Source organism: Hermetia illucens, chromosome 2 (genome assembly GCF_905115235.1).
Source record: "Hermetia illucens chromosome 2, iHerIll2.2.curated.20191125, whole genome shotgun sequence".
Taxonomy (NCBI): domain Eukaryota; kingdom Metazoa; phylum Arthropoda; class Insecta; order Diptera; family Stratiomyidae; genus Hermetia; species Hermetia illucens.
The window spans coordinates 38,033,902-38,052,335 of NC_051850.1; the positions used below are offsets into that span (position 1 = coordinate 38,033,902).

General features: G+C 37.8%; 1 protein-coding gene and 1 long non-coding RNA gene across 3 annotated transcripts in view; both read left to right on the plus strand.

Moving 5' to 3' along the window:
- LOC119647566 (ubiquitin-protein ligase E3A) overlaps positions 1-18,434 on the plus strand; it is a 32,706-nt gene that overhangs the window by 5,564 nt on the left and 8,708 nt on the right. The window lies entirely within an intron of this gene.
- LOC119647568 lies at positions 4,807-5,630 on the plus strand. Its single transcript, XR_005248901.1, has 2 exons — positions 4,807-5,231; positions 5,294-5,630. It is a non-coding gene; the product is annotated as an uncharacterized LOC119647568 (long non-coding RNA).

Here is an 18,434-nt window from a genome sequence, read left to right on the forward strand (position 1 = left end):
TTAATGCGCATATTGCCCGAAGTTGCAAGGGCATGAGAGGATTGTTTAGGTAACAGCTAGAGGGTCCACGAAGATATCGAGAAATTACTATGAGGTCTTCAGTTTAGAAGAGTCCGATGATCTGAATTTCTCACAACTGCTCAAACGAGGACGTATTCAAAGTAATAAATCATTCAGTTGTGTGACTTAAGTCGAGGTGCGGCAATAAGCATCAAATGATCCTCTTCTGTGACGAAAAAATGTAACCTTGAAATAATTATCTAATAAGCGAATAACAAAAAAGCTTCAAAACTAATACCAACAATTTTACGAGGTCACTATCCTGCAGTTGTGATAATTTGGTGGGTCGTTAGCTACGACGGTGTCAGTAACATCCATTTATGTGAAAATGGAATGAAAACATCGGCAGCAGTGCAGCAAGTATTCATTTTGGAAGCCATTTTTAAACCTCTCAGTCAATATCTTTTCAAAAATCATCATTGGGCATTTTAACACGACAAGGCTCACTCAACTCAAATCTAGCTCGAAAACAACGCCCCCAATTTTACTTCGGCAGACAATATTCGTCTTATTGTTTTCATTGGAAAGTTGTGATGTTAAGTGGAACTTCTGCCACCTGTAAGTGCTGCGCTATGTTTGGATACCTATCGCTCGCTGTCTTCAGCGGGTTTATTGTAGATTGTTAGCGGTGCAGTTTAATGACCGTGCTTCTTTCTGATCGAATTATTGCTTTTCTTCCACATATCTCAGATATACATATATTTCTCCAATGCTGTCATGAAAATTTCGCTTAGTAACGGAAGATGATTTCAAATTTCGTCAGAAGGATGCAGTTCTAAATGACCTAAGTAGCTTCCGACAATTTGCCCTCATCAACGTCCATGTAAAAATCTTAAACAGGGTGGTTAAGATCAGGCAGCTTTTATTAAGGACTGAGACTGCTTATTTAATAACAGTCATGTGCACGGTCAACGGCTCTTGATCACCTCTTGCCTAGATGAAGTTTTTCTTCACATTTCAATTTCCATGAATAAAAAGAACAAGTGATTGGTTTGGTGCGCTCTTGGACGTTAAGAAGACATATGAAAGCATGAACTTTCAAATTCTGAAATGCATACAAGGAAAAACATACCACCTAATATTTCAATTTGGATCCTCAAGTTTCTGAGATGAAGAACCTTTTCAGTCTGCACAATGTCCCTCTATGCTAGATCCTCAAGCAACTTTAGTAGTCACCAGTATCCTGATGACTATCTGATCATTGTGTTAGGTAATAAGAGAGAGAAGGCAGAGCAATCCTTAAATTAACAAGCCATCTTGTTTCAAATGGCCCTCTTCAAACCTACTATTGATGGAGATACTTTGAAACTTTGTCGACCACCTTTTCGGAGAGAGTTAAAACTTCCTTCCTAACCACCAAGGATCATGTTGATCCGAACAGTGGATAGAAATTTTCCCACTGAGCATAGCTGGGGACTGCCCATAGAATTCTCCGCCACATCGATGCTCAAAACACCAGTCCAAATGTTCAGGAAACTAATCACCCTGATCCACTGATCACGGATTCGGTCTTGGCGCTGTTGTTACCACCATGTACTTCGTCTTGCCTTCATTAATGTGCAGCCGGGCCTACCAAGATAACGGAGAATTTCTTACAGATGGTACTAAGCAACGTGATACCTCTATAATTGCTGCACTGTGTGATACTCCCTTTTTATGTATGAGACAGATAGTGCCCCGTTGCCAGTCGTGAGGCATTGATTTGTTGTCCCATACTTTGAGCATCAGTTGATGAACCACTTGGTGTAACTGGTTGCCTCCATATTTAACCAATTCGGCTGTAATTCCAATGGTTCCTGGCGATTTATGTTTTTAAGCCGGTGGATTGCAGGGACTGTTTCTTCTATACTTGGTGAAACCAGTCGTTCCGACGTTCCTTGCGACTGGGGCGAAGTATGTTTGTGGTCGTATCAAGCATAACGTTCTTCAGCTGGTTGTGAAAATCATTTGTTGATGCTTCATCTCAAGGACATCTGTTAGCTGCGGTTATTGCGGCATCCATTTCCCCCTTATAGGTGTTACGGACGGCTGTATTGTGAATAGCTTCAATATTCACTCTCACCTGATTGTCAGAGGGGATTGTAGGTGATGTCGTAATTCGAGCTCGAAGCACCATGCCAACGAGATAGTGATCCGAGTCTATATTGCATCTCCCGTTTTGTGTGGAAGAAATAGCAGCCCAGTATCGGTAAAAAAAGTTGAATATTCCCAAAAATCGGCGAAGCTTGATGGGTGGCAACGATTTTGCCTATGAAGATTTGATACTTCCTATGAAGACGATCACGACGAAGTATTCTATCTTCCTCTTGTTGAGGATGCTTTTGTTCGAATTGATACGATGCTTCGCGATGCTGGAAGTATTGTTTGTAGTCGTCAAAGCCACGACAATGTCATTCAAGTAATACCTGACAAACGAACAATCACGCAAAGATGGTTCATAGTATAGCGACCCTTTCACAAACGAGTGAATTCAAAGAAGTGGAATGGTGTGGTAATGGTTGCCTTCCAGATATCTTTCTTCGCTCTTGAAATCTGGTGAAAGGTCTTGCGGTCGTATTATGCCTTGATCCTGTAGGTGTCAAAATTGCTCCTTGATAGCTTCGAGATGAGGAGCCGGTCGAAGGCAAGAGGGTTTGTTGTATGGATCTTCTGATGCGCTGGCAGATCTGGACAGGCTGCGACTTTGCTATGTGGCCAGTAGGTGACCTTGAACACTTACATCGGTATCAGGACTTTTCTGAAAGTGTCATGCAGATTATCGCACTGTATCCCGGTTGTCTAGAGAAAGCCGCTTTGAGACAAGAATTCTACATCGATGGTAACTAACTGGGAATTTGCGACAATGAATTGTCAGGAGTAGAAAAGTCAAAATGTGTGTGCGAGAGACTTTTGCTGGAAGTAATTTCTTTTGATGATAGCCTTTTGAAGCAGCGAACTGACGCCAATTTCGCTGTACTTCTGCGCTTGAGTCATGAGCCTGGGGATATCAAAAGGTCTCTAAGGTGACTGATCAATTCATTCGGGTAACGATCTTTACAAATCGATGTTAGCTTTTATACTGTCTTCAAATGAAATGGATGAATTATTTTATATTCCTACTCCGGATTAATTCCTATACAAGATTATTTTCGGAAAGTTCCATTCTGTAGTAGAATTTTCAAACTCCCGCTCCATTGACCATCAAGTGAATAGTCTATTTTCGCCTTCTTTAATATACTTGTTGTTAAGCATACCAGTAACGCGTTATGAATGCTTTTAAACTGACAGCCAATGAATCTTTGCCTGAAGTAAACTGAGCTTTCGGAATTAAACTGCAATTACATCTTATCCGGTTAGAACCCTAGTAAGTACGCCTGAACGGTCTCAAGAATATTAATGGACTGACTGAATTCTAATCCCAAAGACAATTTGAGGAGCAATGCGCGGACGTATTGACTTAGAATTTGCAAATAGTGATCGAACGTCTAAATGCCTTGAGCCTTAGAATTTGTGGACGGTAGTCCGGTTACCTATGATATGTGTCCGATTGTGTATATTATCAGCTTTTTTACGTTAAACTAACACGTGTCTAGCGCATGGACCGAACATTCGTATAGGTTTGGTTTTTGTGATAGCATGTGAAAAAGCAACTTGTTTTGGTAGTAAAAGCGATCCTTGCCTTTTTCCTCCCCGTAGAATCGTTTGCTGTTCACTTTACTATAATGAACAACGCACATGGAATATTTTGAATTAGGATAGTTCAATTAATTCCTGGCTGGGCTTCATCAATCAAATCGTTTATCCTGTAGCCATCTCGTCTGTGTATTCAGGCACAACAAACTTCACCGTTATGGAGAATGAACAAATAATACATTTAAGGAATTTATAAGTAGCAGTAAGTAGTCTAAGTGAAACATGTGCTCAATAATAAACTCTTAAATTTCGAATGAAAGCTACAAACCCTATGGCTAACTGCATGTAACGAAATTTGCTTCATATGATCAGACAAAATAGGAGTTCGTATTTCCTTTCTTGTATAAACTCATAGTCATAAAATTGATTTTTTGGCAAAATCATAATAAAAACACACTTTTATTGTCTTCTTTGCATGTTCGTGAGCTCATTTTGAGAAAGTCATCTCTTTACGATTGCCGTGCTTCATGCGAATATTGTAATCGCGTGATTTACGTTAGAGGAGAGAATAGAAAAGCTTCTAGGAAAGGATTTCACGTTGCTTACAGCAATCAGTTAGTGGCGGATATTCCAGAAAAAAGAGCTACATATTAACTTATTATTTATGGGAAACGGTTTTTGGTGTAATATGATAATGTAATCTGTATTTCTGCTCTTGCTTTTTGCGTCCTCTTAAATAAAGTTGCAAATGTCCGGCTGTAATCAGCAGAGAATTCTACTCCACATTCTAGAAAACTTGTATTTTTTGGACTATTATTAAAGTGGTATCGTATGTATGGGCAATGCACGAGGCAAATTTAACATTTTGCGTTATATAAAAACATCGCAGTGATCATATGAAGCTACTTCCACGAATTTCCATCCACTTCTACATTGCCGGATTTTTGCGAATTTCCCGCTACATGTGTTACTATGAATAATCACTCGAATCTGAGCTCCAATACTCTTCCCACTACCAAACAACAGTCCGAGCAGATTGTCGTTGTTGCTTAAGAATAACCAGAAGGTAATTCGCATTTAGCCGTTTTGTTTAGCTTGAACTTCCTATGTATTTCGCTGGCACTAGGATAATGGCTTTTCTGTTTTTATTTCCATTTGCGTTGTTTGGTTAAGCCACCAACAAGATCAAGCGTTTGCTCCTGGCTCAGTTCATTTACAAGTTCGGTCCAATTAAGAAGTCTCCAAAACCGAAAGTGGTAAAAGTGTTGTTAGTAAAAGGCTTTCACTTTGTGTTATCAGCCCAAGAAGCGGGCTTGGGATACTTTTCGGAGTCTTTTTGCCTGTTAGACAGGATTAAATGACGAGATCAAGCGCGGGTCGGAGATTTGGTTTATTTAATTTCAATAGTTTGACGTGACATTTATAAATTTTTACTACGCCGCTACACTCCTTTATTCGCCGCACACAATGCGTTATTATTAGTGAGTACACCAGCTGTAGGGGTTTATTTTTAGAATGTTTTTATGCACGTTGTATCGTGGCTCCTGTAATATGGCTTTGTGAGATACACTTTCAATTTCTTTTTGTTTGCATTTCTTTTATTTTGATTTTGGTTTGATAGACAGTGGAGTGTAAAACATTTTCAACTGTATGAAGCAAGCAACGTAGTATCAATTTGCATCCAGTCGCAATTTTCTCGGATATTTTCAAGAATATCAAATATGAATATGGTTGACTGTAGGAAGTCGGTTCCAAGCATCTGAAACACATGCGCCCGCTATCATCATAGAAACCTGAGTTTTCCATTTCGATAAATTTATTTATTGCATCATTCATCACCAGCTGAAGGCAGCGGGATAGTTGAATCCTTTTACTTGTTTACTGTTAGTTTTTGTATTAACAGATCTTCGCGAGGTATTGCTTTGATTTTCCCAGAATAAAGATATCTTCATATTGAAGTCAGCTTTTAATTAAAATGTAATACATAAAATTGGGATGCTGTTTGATTGGTTAAAGTCGACTAATACGGTATATTTTATTCATAATCATGTTTAGTAAATGGGGATCTAATGTATCTAGTTTCCCTGTCTCATTTACTTGGTTCCTTTACGATGGAATAATTTCCACTTTCTACCTTGATTTATATTTTGCGTTTTATATAAAATCTGAGCGTGACACTATTGAGCTTCAAATGTTTTATGAGCAAATTTCTAGTTAAACCGATGAAAACAGGTTTGTTGTTTTTTGAAGCTCTTCCAATTATTTGACGCATTTTCAAAACAGAATCGTTCCAGATTATTGGTCTGATAATGGTTTCTTAAAGGATTATTTCGGTTTTGAACGTAAAAAAGGTCTTTTTTTGGGAATTTTGATCTGGGCTTTTATAAGATATTGACATGAAACCTTTTTTAACATAAATTATACAAAAAAAAATTTTGTCACTCTTCTGCCAAAATATAGAGAGCGTAAAAGTATGGTCCTGAAAAAAGTCTGAAACAAAAACTTCAAAATGGATCTTTTAAAAGAAGGGTTCTTACACTGTAATTCAGCGGAAAATTCGGAAAATCAATTTAAAAAATGACGACATTTTGGAAAAGGTTTCAGAATTGTCAACATTTCTAGTCCCTTTTTATGGCTTTTTTTTTTGGAAATTTTCAAATTTCTGCTGAATTACTGTGTGCGAGACATAAATAAAGATGTATACGAAATTTGGTAATGATCGGCCGAGTAATTTCGGAGATTAACTGTCCGCAGTGCGAAAAAAAAGTTGATTTTGAGAAAAACATGTTTGAAGGGTTTTTTTTTTGGGGGGGGGGGGGGGGTCCAATTTTAACGCTTATCACCGATTAATCTGCTATGCCTAGACCATATAATAGAAGACTACTACGTTCGTATTCCTCTTCTTCATCCTGTTGAATCTGTTTTCGCTGTATATGAGCGTCCTTTGACATCACATAATCGTATGAACACTTTCCAATTCTGCATCCCATTGTTTCCAACATCTTGACAAGTGTCATTCTTCCATCATTCAATATTCAAAATGAAATATGTACAGCTATGTCAACAATATTACGTTCTACAAACGTGTATTGGGGTACAATCGTTCAGAGAGTTTTATTAGAACTCTCATTGAAATCACGTCGGTTGATTTAAAATCCCTTCTCGATATACTCCGTGGAATTTATAGTTCTATCTCAACATTCACACTAAACATTTATTTTAAATACACGAATACCAGTTTTTGTAAACTTCACAGCACTATCACATATTTTACAATTCACCATGTCGGCCAAAGCCTAAAAAGGAGATTGATTGCCAAGATACATTAGGAAAAAGTATCGTCTACTTTGACGTCAGAATCGCTAGTGTCATCTGATAACTTTTTCGCAGATGCACGTGTAACAAAGTATGTCTTTTTGTTCATATGAATGCTGACTACCGTGAGATTCGATTCGATGAGACTTATATTTTAGAGAGGATCTCTACAGCTTGCTCGGCAAGTGACAGCGCGTAATGCACAAAGATCTCGCGCGCTTTGCTGAAAAACTCGCTCTAGAGCGATTTAGAATCCGAACTTTATTAAAATATTCCGGTACATGATTTTTGCGACAATCAACAAACAGAAAATGTGAAAAAAAATCGATTTCTTGAAATTTCTAAACCGAAATAATAACCCCTTAAAGAAAATATTGATCTATATATATAAAATAAACAGAAGAAGACTTTACGAAATCCAAATCCCAAATCTTGTGTGAAGCTTTAAGAGGAATGTTCCACCAGGGTGGTCATAAAATTCGGGAAGAACGTGAATGCTACCAGTAGACTATGCTGAAGTCGCAATGTATGAAAAAATGTCGGCGATATTAACGCTGGAACTGAAAATTATTTAAACTTTTTCCATATTATACCATTGCACTCCTCCTGGGAATTAATCCTTCTCCCCTCCTACAATAGGAGGGGAGAAGGATTAATTCCCAATAATCGAACCTTAGTTTGAACAGGACGTAATCTGCCAAACTATAGAATTCTGAAATTCAAATATCTGAAAGTCCACGGGTTGTAAGTGACCACTATGCTCAGTTTTGTGCGTTCGAATTCTCACCTGCTAGTCCTGACCAAAAGGTCATCTAAAAAGGGGTGAAACTACGAAGAGTTACTATTTCGACCATTTGGGTTTTAATGTGTGATCAAGAATAATCCCCCGAAGGTTGAAAGCGGTAAAGACGTTCCTTTAATAAGCTATATAAGATAAAGCGGTAATCTATATCGGAGCGGATAGAACTAAGCTCCACACGAACTGTGGTTTACGTGGTTATTGGAATTTTTTGTTGCTCTAATTATAGGTCGGTTGCAGTAGTGAGATGTGACATATTGAAATTATATATACACAGTGGTGGTCATCAACAATTTTTTCGTCAATAGTTAAATTGGCAAAGAAGTCATTATTTAGTTTTACAGATTTTTGTAAAAGAAACATAGATTTCATAGTGGGAAACCAAAGGTAGTGGAAGTTCTTTGAGTGTATGTAGTTATGGTTTTATTTAGTGACAAATATACATATTTCAACATGCGTTGTAATTATTCGAATATTTATGCTTCAGGTTTAATTAAGTAATATTGTAGTTAGGGGAAATTTCCCTGGATTAATTGTAGCCGGTGAAGCCTGAATGATCCCACTTTTAATCATTTATAAACGAACTTGTTGTACAGGGTATATTTATAAGTCTGCACCAGAAGAGTTCTCCACCGATTATCCCTGCAATTGTATACGTTTTGTAATGGACTTTGATGAAAACTTCTTTCACCTCAATCTAACGAAGACCATGCTCTTTGAACACGGTCTTGGTCTTTCTAAACAAGAAGAAATCTGTCAGGCCTAAATCACAACAATAGCAGGGCTGTGACAACATTGCCCATTTATGTTTCGTTAGGTAGTAACGGTCGCGAAAATCGCGATGATTGAGAACATTGTCGTAATAGAGTGATATCCTTTCGGAGCAACTTCTTTAAATTTTTTGAGAACATTCACATTATAGGCGACTTTGTTGGTCTGTTCTGGATATACAAATTTCTTGTATACTATGCCCATAAAGGGTGCGGGGGTAGCACATCAGCTTCTCGATTCGGTTGCCTCAGGCTCGAATCTTGGTCGACTTGTGTATTTGTGCTGCCCCGCTGCTGTATCCTTATCACATACACAGCACTAAGTGTGATGATAATGAAACTGGGACACAGTCTAAATTGAAACCTGAGACGTTGTCGATGACCTACACTCCACAAAGCAGTGAACAGGGAAAATACATGCTTTTTCTACACAATCTGCATTGTTCTCATTATGTATTGGCCCATTCTTGAAACTGAACCCGCACCAATTGACATTTTGATACTTTGTCCTACTCAGATTGCCTAGAAAAAGGCTCAGTTTGAATCCATTCCGAACGTCAATTCTTGATCATTACTAGATTGGAGGTCACATATGGTTGTTGTAGATTGGGGGTTTTCTTAAACATATTAAATCACTTTGGAACGCGGAAAAGCGCCCTGGGAGCAACGTGACCGAAAGTGCCAACAGGTGGTGAGGCAGCGTCTGATGACTTGCCTCTGCCCTGGACGAAACCGTCAGTCATTTTTTGATTTTTTGATTTTTAATGTTTGGGGTGCTATGCTCCAAACTAGGGATCCATGGACTAGAAAACGTGGGAGTAAGTTGCTCATCATTTAGTCCGTTCCATCATCAAGTGGATGTGGACTTAGGATCCCGCATATCCTAAACAACTGCCTAGCTTTAGCCTTAGTCTAGCTTAGACTAAAACAACTGGCGTTTTAGTCCAATATAATTCGCAGCCTTGTCGTGTTTTTGCGATAATAAAAAGGAGCGTTTTTCCACCTGTTGGCACTTTCGGTCACGCTGCTCCCAGGGCAGAGGTGAGGCAGCGTCTGATGACTTGCCTCTGCCCTGCATGAAACCGTCAGTCATTTTTTGATTTTTTGAAACAGACATTGCCTATTGCTGAATACTATACTTATATATGCACGTATTGATCGTACATATATTTCCGATCTACTTCGTGCACAAAAACGTGCTTGCCATATGTACATATAAAGTATGCTTATTGAATACCGCTGGTTTAATGAACAAATATATCTATCTGAATTAGGCACTACCCCAAAGTTTCATTAACATATACATTTAAGTGCATACATATGTCTATCCCAAGTAATTGATATATAAATGATTAAAAAAATAAAAGTAAATGTTTCTCTGCGACTCCCATTCATATGAGCTCACTTTATTTTGGTATTGATGAATTGATATGATGGCGTCATACACGTTTTAGAATGAACGAAATTCACATAAAATGTAAAAGTTTTACCTTCTATAACTTTGTTAATAATAGTTGTGTTTCCTTCAAACTTTCCAAAGTTATGTCTTATGTTATCCTTTATACTACTGCCATTTTGTAATTCTAGCATGAACTTAAGGAGTGTTTCCGGCTAAATTTATAACGTATATTAATATACGGTTATGTAGTTTATTTGTGCAGATATCGGAATGGAATGTATTGAAGCCTAGATTTCGTTTAACTACACCTCTGTGAATTTTTTCAGATTTTTCGATTGGATAGGTTCCGAGAACGAGACCTGTTAAACTTTTTGAAAGTCATATTTTGAGTCCTCACACCCCTACATTTCACCCAATATCAAATATGGGACCAGTTTTGAAAAGTACTAATTGAGTCCTTTCATTTGATACAGATGACCATATTGTGAGAAAAAAAAAAGGTTGCACCCTCCTTTCGCATGTATGTATGTATGTATGTAAACTCACCACAAAATGGCACCAATGAAAAAGGATTCAAATATCACATCTTCCCATCAAATTTCGTGAAAATCGGTCCAGCCGTTTCCGAACAAATCGCGTGTGACAGACAGACGCTTCTAATAAGGCTTGGTTTTACATAAAACTTTAAAAATCATACGCAAACCTGCTAAAAGCGTGTATGAAATACAGGTATATATTCCAATAACCAATTTTAGGTTAAAAATGGTCTAAAGAAATTTGTTACTTTTGTTTGTTTCTTATTATTTTCCATCACTTCAACATTATATTGTTCTCTTTTAAAAATTGGTCCAATGGTGCGAAACAGTTTTCCTCAACACCACTAAAGTCTGTAAAACCTCTAAGTTGAACGATGGAAAGCTCCATCCTTCTCTTCCTCGTCAATATCGTTATCGCTCCTTGCATTCGAGTGCCTGCTCTTGCTGCTGCCTCCGTTCATGACGGACCGGTAAATTTATTCTTCAAAATAAACTTCAAAGGTTTGAAAATTATACTCAATCCCTTGCAGTAAGTTTCTGGCGTCTCAACGCAATCTTCCTCCCTCTCCAGCTTTTCCTCAGTTCTGATGAAACCTCCGTTCCGGTAGCAGTTTCGACGATCATGCTCATTACGGACTACTTTCGATGCAAAGTATGTAGCAGTCGAAATGAATCCACCGAAACGTGAAGTAACATATATTTTATGTAATGACTAACGCTTAGGGGCTACTCTTAGAGATATTAGTCATTTATTAATCGAAGAACATCAAAAAGCAACATCTCCCGAAATCCAAAATTCTCTTGAAATAGTTTGCAAAAAATATGCATCTTGAATTGTCTTTCTGGGCAACAAACTTTTCTCCATTAAAGAGCCATTTAACTCTGAAAATGACAGAGTATACGCAAGCAGCTCTTAAGAGGCACTCGAAAAAGCTCCACGTCTTTGGACCGAGTTGGAGGCGATTGTCTGTAATCGTAGGTACCCTAGTTTGATTGATGAATTCATAAAGGGGAGTTATCGTCCAAGTGGTGTTGGATTTTCCCTTAAAAACGCTTTGTGAATCGATCAAGGAGTAATCTTAACTTGTCAGGTGTTGAAATACAGCAAGGGGAAGAGTGGTGGTCATTTCCAATAATTTAATCAGTAGGTAGGATTTTGAATGATATAAAATATCAGAACTAAATGCCAAGTGACTCAATGAATGTCTGCTGCCATACAATTGCCTGCAATTTGGGATAGAGAGCAACAGAGCCGGACAATTGATCAGTTTGACATTTGAACAAAGTCAGCTGAATAGAAATTCATGGACACCTTGATGCAATCGACAGACAGTTGGAAAATAAACAGCATGCTACGACTTGCGGTTTCGTCCAGGGTAGAGGGAACTCATTAGACGTGACCGAAGTGGTTGAAAGGTGGACAAAGCTTCAAATCATATCTTTTGTGCAATGTAGGTGCTTGATCGAGAATGAGGCGTCCGTGGAGGTGTATTGCTTCCCAACTAGTCCGATTCATCATCAAGTAGGTGACCATCCACTTGAGGGCGGACTTAAGACTCCCTCAATTCCTAAACAAAAATCCAGTATGCTACGGTTTAAGGGGGTCATCCCGTGTGAAGGCCGTTTTTTTTTGCCTTTCTTTGAAAAATTATTTTGAAGGACTGGATAAAGATAGAAACGTGATTTTTTCACCATATGTTTATTGATATCTCTAGTATATGTGATAAATTTCTCAGCTTGATTTCTTAGCTAATTTTCGGAATAGGTGTTATTTTATGCACCCATCTCCGAAAAAAGGTGTTTTTCTGCTGCCACGCTGGAGGGCGCTGTGTTCATCTGAGCGAAAAAAACTAAACGGCATTTTAATGTGGACAATATTCCACGGTCCGCAAACTAGGATAATTAAAAAATATTTAAAGGTAAATTTTTGGTTGGCTTTTAAACTTAATTTTTTGGATTTTGGTGTTTTTTTACGGCTTTTTTTATGAATAAAAAAAAACTACAAGTCCGATTGCAATTATCCTAGTTTGCGGACCGTAGAAATATGTACTAAAGAAGCCGTGAAAATTTCAAAGAATTTGGTTGGATAGATTTTGAGCTATGGTGGCAGCCGATTTTCAAGATGCAGTTTCGAGAAAAACACATTTGAAAATTTAAATGTGATTATCAACAGTAAGATTTTAGCTCACCATTAATCCTGCTATACCTGATCCATAGAGAGCACCCTCCGTTTCCTCAAAAAAGTCTTGTAAGGCCGATTGTTGCTCTCTGGTGTCAATTGTGGCTCTTTTAGCGAGGTCAGTCGATCGTCGTTCGGACCGCCAAATTCGCGCTTCATTACGGCATTCGGCATGAACCTGACATATGTGACCAACTTGACATCCCATTGTCACTAGGATTTTGAGAATGCCATTTAATCCTTCATTGAAAATAATTACAGCCAGAAAAGTGGCTATTTCTACGACCTTGGCCCCAGAATGAAGGTGTTTAGGAGCGAAAGTCCAGATTTAACGACTTATTGTTATTCTGGTCTCTGCTCCTAAACATCTGTTTAAGAGATCAACTCGTGACAAATCTTCGTAGATTGGTTTGATGACTGTTTGAACTTCTTCAGTCAAAAGTGCCTTCTCGTGGTGGAAACTATCCAGTTCTCCTTTAGCTTCCGCTTTGCGCCATTGCACCAACTGCCCTCGCCTGCTGGACAATTTTGATGCTGAGGATTTTCGTCTGTAGAACATTTAGGGAAGAAAGTTTCCCAAATTTCTTACTTCATTCCTTCTATCGAATTTGCGTGTCGACGAATAGCTAGTCCAGAAAATGTAGTGAGGTCCTTATCAATAAGTTTTCCAGCCCCTTTTCCACCAATGCCTTTGTGATTCTTCTTTGCATTTCTAAGCCGCGTTCTCATTCTTTTCTCGACATGTCCTTCGTATTCCTTTTTTACTACTACGTACACAGAAATTTGCAGAAATGCCGGAGAAAACTCCAGCAAAATCCAATATACAATATACAAAACTTATCGCAATTGGAACATCCATTTTCATGCTTGCTAAAAGCTTCTTTGCTGATGTTGTTGCGAAGTCCTTTTTCTTCTCTAATAAGTTTCGATTCCCATGAAATACTCGTTTTTTAGTGCGAGCATGACATTGAACGGTAAAGCAATCTCCCTTCGTACGATCCATTTAAAAAAATCACTGAACACACAAACAGCACAATACTTACTACAAAATATAATTGAGTATAGCTTGAAAGCCTTTCAATGCTCACTCTAGACTAGATTATCCTTTTTTTTCCAAACAGCAAATAAGTTTAGACAATTGATTGGTTTTTCATCCTTTTATATTTATACCTGTGTTCAAATTTATAAGGCTCAGGTAAAAAACTAACAGTTAAAAAAAGATTCGATGCTCTTTCTCATCGAGTACTCTAGCCGCGGCAGCAAACTCCTTACCTGTTTAACCCTGTAATTTCTCAAGGACTCGGAATATCGGAAAATCCCTTTGCCCACATATTCTCCACTATATATAGATACAATTCATGCAAAAAAAAAAATCGATTTCTCGAATCCGACACACGGGATGACCCCCTTAATATTACAATCAGTCTAAGGGTTATCTCACGTTATTTCCAGCGATTAAATTATTTGAAATAATTAAAACTTGCCGATATTTCAGGAACCACTTGTTCTCTTCATCAGCGCTACAAGGGGGGGGGGGCTAGTAGCACTGATGAATGGAATAAGTGTTCTCGAAATGTCGGTATTTGCAAGGTTAGTAAAGATTACTAGTGAAAAGAAAAGGCAAGTCTTAATTATTTCAAATTATATTCTGTGTTGTTGCATTGGAGTTAGTTTCAAGATATAACAGTGCATTCAGTGTTGGTGCATTGAAATGACTGCATTTCAGACCTATTATTGAAGCAGTAACCTAGTCTATTCACAATATCCATATGAGGAAAGACAGCTTCTTTGATATGTTAATCACTGCACCTTATTTTTTCGCTTCGAACAAATAAAATTTTAAAAGTTTGAATGTACAATTAGAAACCAAGAACCACAATCTATGTTGTCCACTGTGTATCTTTATTGAAATAATTCAAACGTATGAGTTTCTATTGGTGTTGGTTGAACTGTACCTAGATATAATTTATAAGGCAATCAACAAATTTAGCGCCAAAAGTGCTGAGATAATAGAACAACCCTTACATTGACAATGTAGTGTTCCATGTCCATTGTCATTAAGGGGGTCCGAATGACTTCGCTAAAAGGACAAGAATTGAAGCCAAGGCTGCAGATGTGTTTCTTGAAGAAACCTAAGGTTAATGGGCTAGGTATAGCAGATTAATGGTCAGTTAAGGCTTTATGGCTAAAAATCGCATTCTACTTTTTAAATGTAGTTTCTGGAAACTGCATGTTGAAAATCGGCTGCCACCATAGCCCAAAATCTATCAAACGAAATTCCTTGAAATTTTCACGACTTATTCAGAACATTTTTCTACGGTCCGCAAACTAGGATAATTCCGATTCATTCAGTATTTTTTTTTTATTCATTGAAGGAGCCGTGAAAAAACAAAAAAATTCAGAAAATTTTGAACAAGGCACCAAAAATTTAGCTTTTAGTATTTTTTAATAATCCTAGTTTACGGACTGTAGTTAAGTCTGTATGTTAAAATGGCGTTTACTTTTTTCTTTAAGATTATCGCAGCGCTCTCTAGCGTGGCAGCAGAAAAACACCTTTTTTTGGAGATGGGTGTATAAATTGCACAGTATTTCAATAACCAACTATGAGTTCGGACTGGAAAAATTACTATGCACGCTCAAGATAATAATAATAAATCTATGGTGAAAAATTCATATTTGTATCTTTATCCAGTTCTTCACAAAAAAATTCTAAAGATGACCCCCTTACCGGGTGCTTGGAAATTTCTAGTGAGTTATCTACTTTGCACCTAAGTTCCTTAAACTCTTGACAGTCTATTCAACAAGTGCCGGTTAGAGCTGTCCCTGTATGGCATTTTGGGGATGTTCTCGGTGGTGATATTTTTCTCGCAAATGCCTCTCCCTTCAGACTACTTGAGGCCAGCCAATTTTGAAATATCAGTACTGGTTGTCAACCAATCTATGTATTTCCGAGGTATGTACTCCTATATTTTGGTTCTTACAATCCCAGTGTCCTTTTAGACCCTTTTAGTTTGCTTATCATTTTTAAAAACCTTAATAACAACTATTGTTGGTGCGGCAATACAATTGACTCTGAAGCATATTAGAGCACTTCATTCAATACCGCAACGGTATACTGCAGTAGACTATAGGAGTCAATATTTTGAGCATTGCACTTGCCCGTGATTATTACCCTGGTTTGACTCAGGTACTCATTCACAGCTGAGTCGAGTGATATTCGAGATCCAATCACGATACAAGTCCCTCTGCTACCAGTGAGATTTGAACCCCGACCTTCTGCTGCCTAGCTTCCTAACCACTGTGCCAGCCGGGCAAAACATTTATCCATGCAAAATTTTTCGCTGGTGTTGTGTATATCTTTGGATTTGGATAAGCATGATCCTATTGGTCACCTGGAGATGTGCCTGACAGAAAGTCTGTAAATTGCTCGCATGCATCAATACCTGCTTGTCAAGCGTCATCGGAGTAGTCTGACTCGCCCGTTTTCGAATGAAGATCGGCTTCGACGAGATAATTGGGGGTGGCTTGATTAGGACGCAGGGGTATAGAATAGGTCGAACATCGAAAATGGAAATAATTCTATTAAAGGGGAGTCCCGATAATTCGTATATCAATTATTCGTGTTTCCTGCTAATTCGTACAAATTTGCCAGTTAAAGTGCATTTCAGGAAGCCCTACGCAGAGTTGAAGCAGATTACTATAATCTGGTAGCGATGATACGCAGGCATGGTTGATGATTGTGTGATTGACACTCTCCGTAGAAAGTCCAATCTGTCATAATGTACGGAGTATACGAGGCTAGTTTAGTTTTTCTTTTACTTCCATACTCTCGCTTCTCAGGTCATTGGCACACTATCTTGACTAATAAACTCTCCTTTTTGCCAGATGCCACTGTTTTTTCCTTGTTTTCATCATTCGATCGCAGAATTAATTACCCATAATGCTGGTGGTTGATTGATTCTCGCTGTTGAAAATAATCACTGAAATTTACTCCACGCTGTCTTTCGGCAATATACGATGTCTGATTTTTTTTATGTCTACCATCTCTGCTAAATCGTGAACTTTCATTTGACGATCATTGAATATTATTTTGTGGATTTCATTCATTATGTCTGGTCTGATAATTTCGTTTTGTAGATCATTACAATGTTTGCTTTGGCAGCTTGTATGACCTCGTTTAAACTCTTCCAGTCATAATCTTGTTGTTGTAAACAATGGACCAATCTTTTTAATAATAACCGCAATCTGTCCATTTGTACAGATACTTCTGGGATGACCATCATATATTCTGCGGACCAAAAAAGGGTGACCGGAATGAACTTGAGAGGCTTTTCTCAGTTTAGTTTCCGGAATAAGGACTGACAATTGAAGAGATATTTAAATGTTTTGTATCTTTTATGTGAGAGCCATGTTCAGGCCCTTTTCAGATTCTTTGATTACAAAGTTCCTGAGAGGGACGTCTCTTCAGCCTCCCGTATTGTGTATTCTATATCCAGATTTAACGAATAAACGTTATAAATTTGAATTAATTCGGGGTCACTATACTCCATTTGAACGAAATTTTATAGCCTTGGAAAGCTGCCATTTGTTGTAGCTCTAAGTGTTATGCTCAGCAAAAATCTTTAACTCTGTTTTTTATCTGTTTACTTATCGAGATAGCTTGTGTCAACTATTTGCGTCATGAATTCACTATAATTCGTGTCATTTTTGAAATGTATCTTGTTTTTTTGTCTCTGTCGTAAGTCACGTACTACAAAAGAAATCATATATTCTCTCGATTCCAAACGCTCTCCAAGCTACTGTCTATAATTCTGCTTCTGCTTTATGCTTCCTTTTTGTACTTTTAATCCCATTATGAAAAGTTCAGTGTTGTTTACGTTTTTGGTTCATCTGTGGCCAAAGTATAACAGACGAATTCTAACTCGGAAGTGGCTGGCCGCATGATTTGCTCTCAGTTCACACTAAGAATCTGGTCAATGTGCAGTCCTCCGGCTGTACAATGATCTCGTCTCATTTATTTTTAACACTTTGAACAAAGAGTTTGCAGCTTGCTCGCATATGTTGTGTATATAAAGCGGTTGGTCTGCAAAGTTTGTTGCACTTGTCGTGATTTGAAAAATGCGTAGAGGGTGATGTCTGAAGTGGAATAAAGCACTTTTCTACTAACAAATTGTTGAAAGTGGGACTTTCTACTTTCTGTAAGAAAAAGCTATGATTTATTTATCTGTTCTCGGAATTAAATTTCTCTTAGAAGTTATATGACCAACTTGCAGCAAAAAGAAGCTTCGTTTATTCAAAAGGCTTATTGTCTTGCATTAATAAATTGGGTTTCCCCATTATTGAAAAAATTACAGCTCTTGCAAGAACTCTTTGCCGGTGTTCTGTATTGGACGTAATGATGTTCCTCCTTTTGTATGCTTTGTTCGTCATGAGAACTGTATCTTCTTACAATCGAGAGTAGATATTTTATTATAGAATTGAGAATCGGTATCAAAAGCTTGCTCGAACGGAGACACCGGGTCTAAAGCAAAGATTTTGTGAATATAAGTCGCACAGGTTGGACATTTATTCTTCCCTATTGTGTTAAGGTTATTTGGGAAATAATAATGCTGAGCAACAGTGCCAGAATGAAGTGTGTAGATGCAATTCTCGCGATTTATATAATATGCACATATAAATGCACGAAATGTGCCAACAGTTTTATTTCGTGAACCAGAATTTTAAATGGTATTTTTATGGAAATCAACATTATTGGGTGCATCAT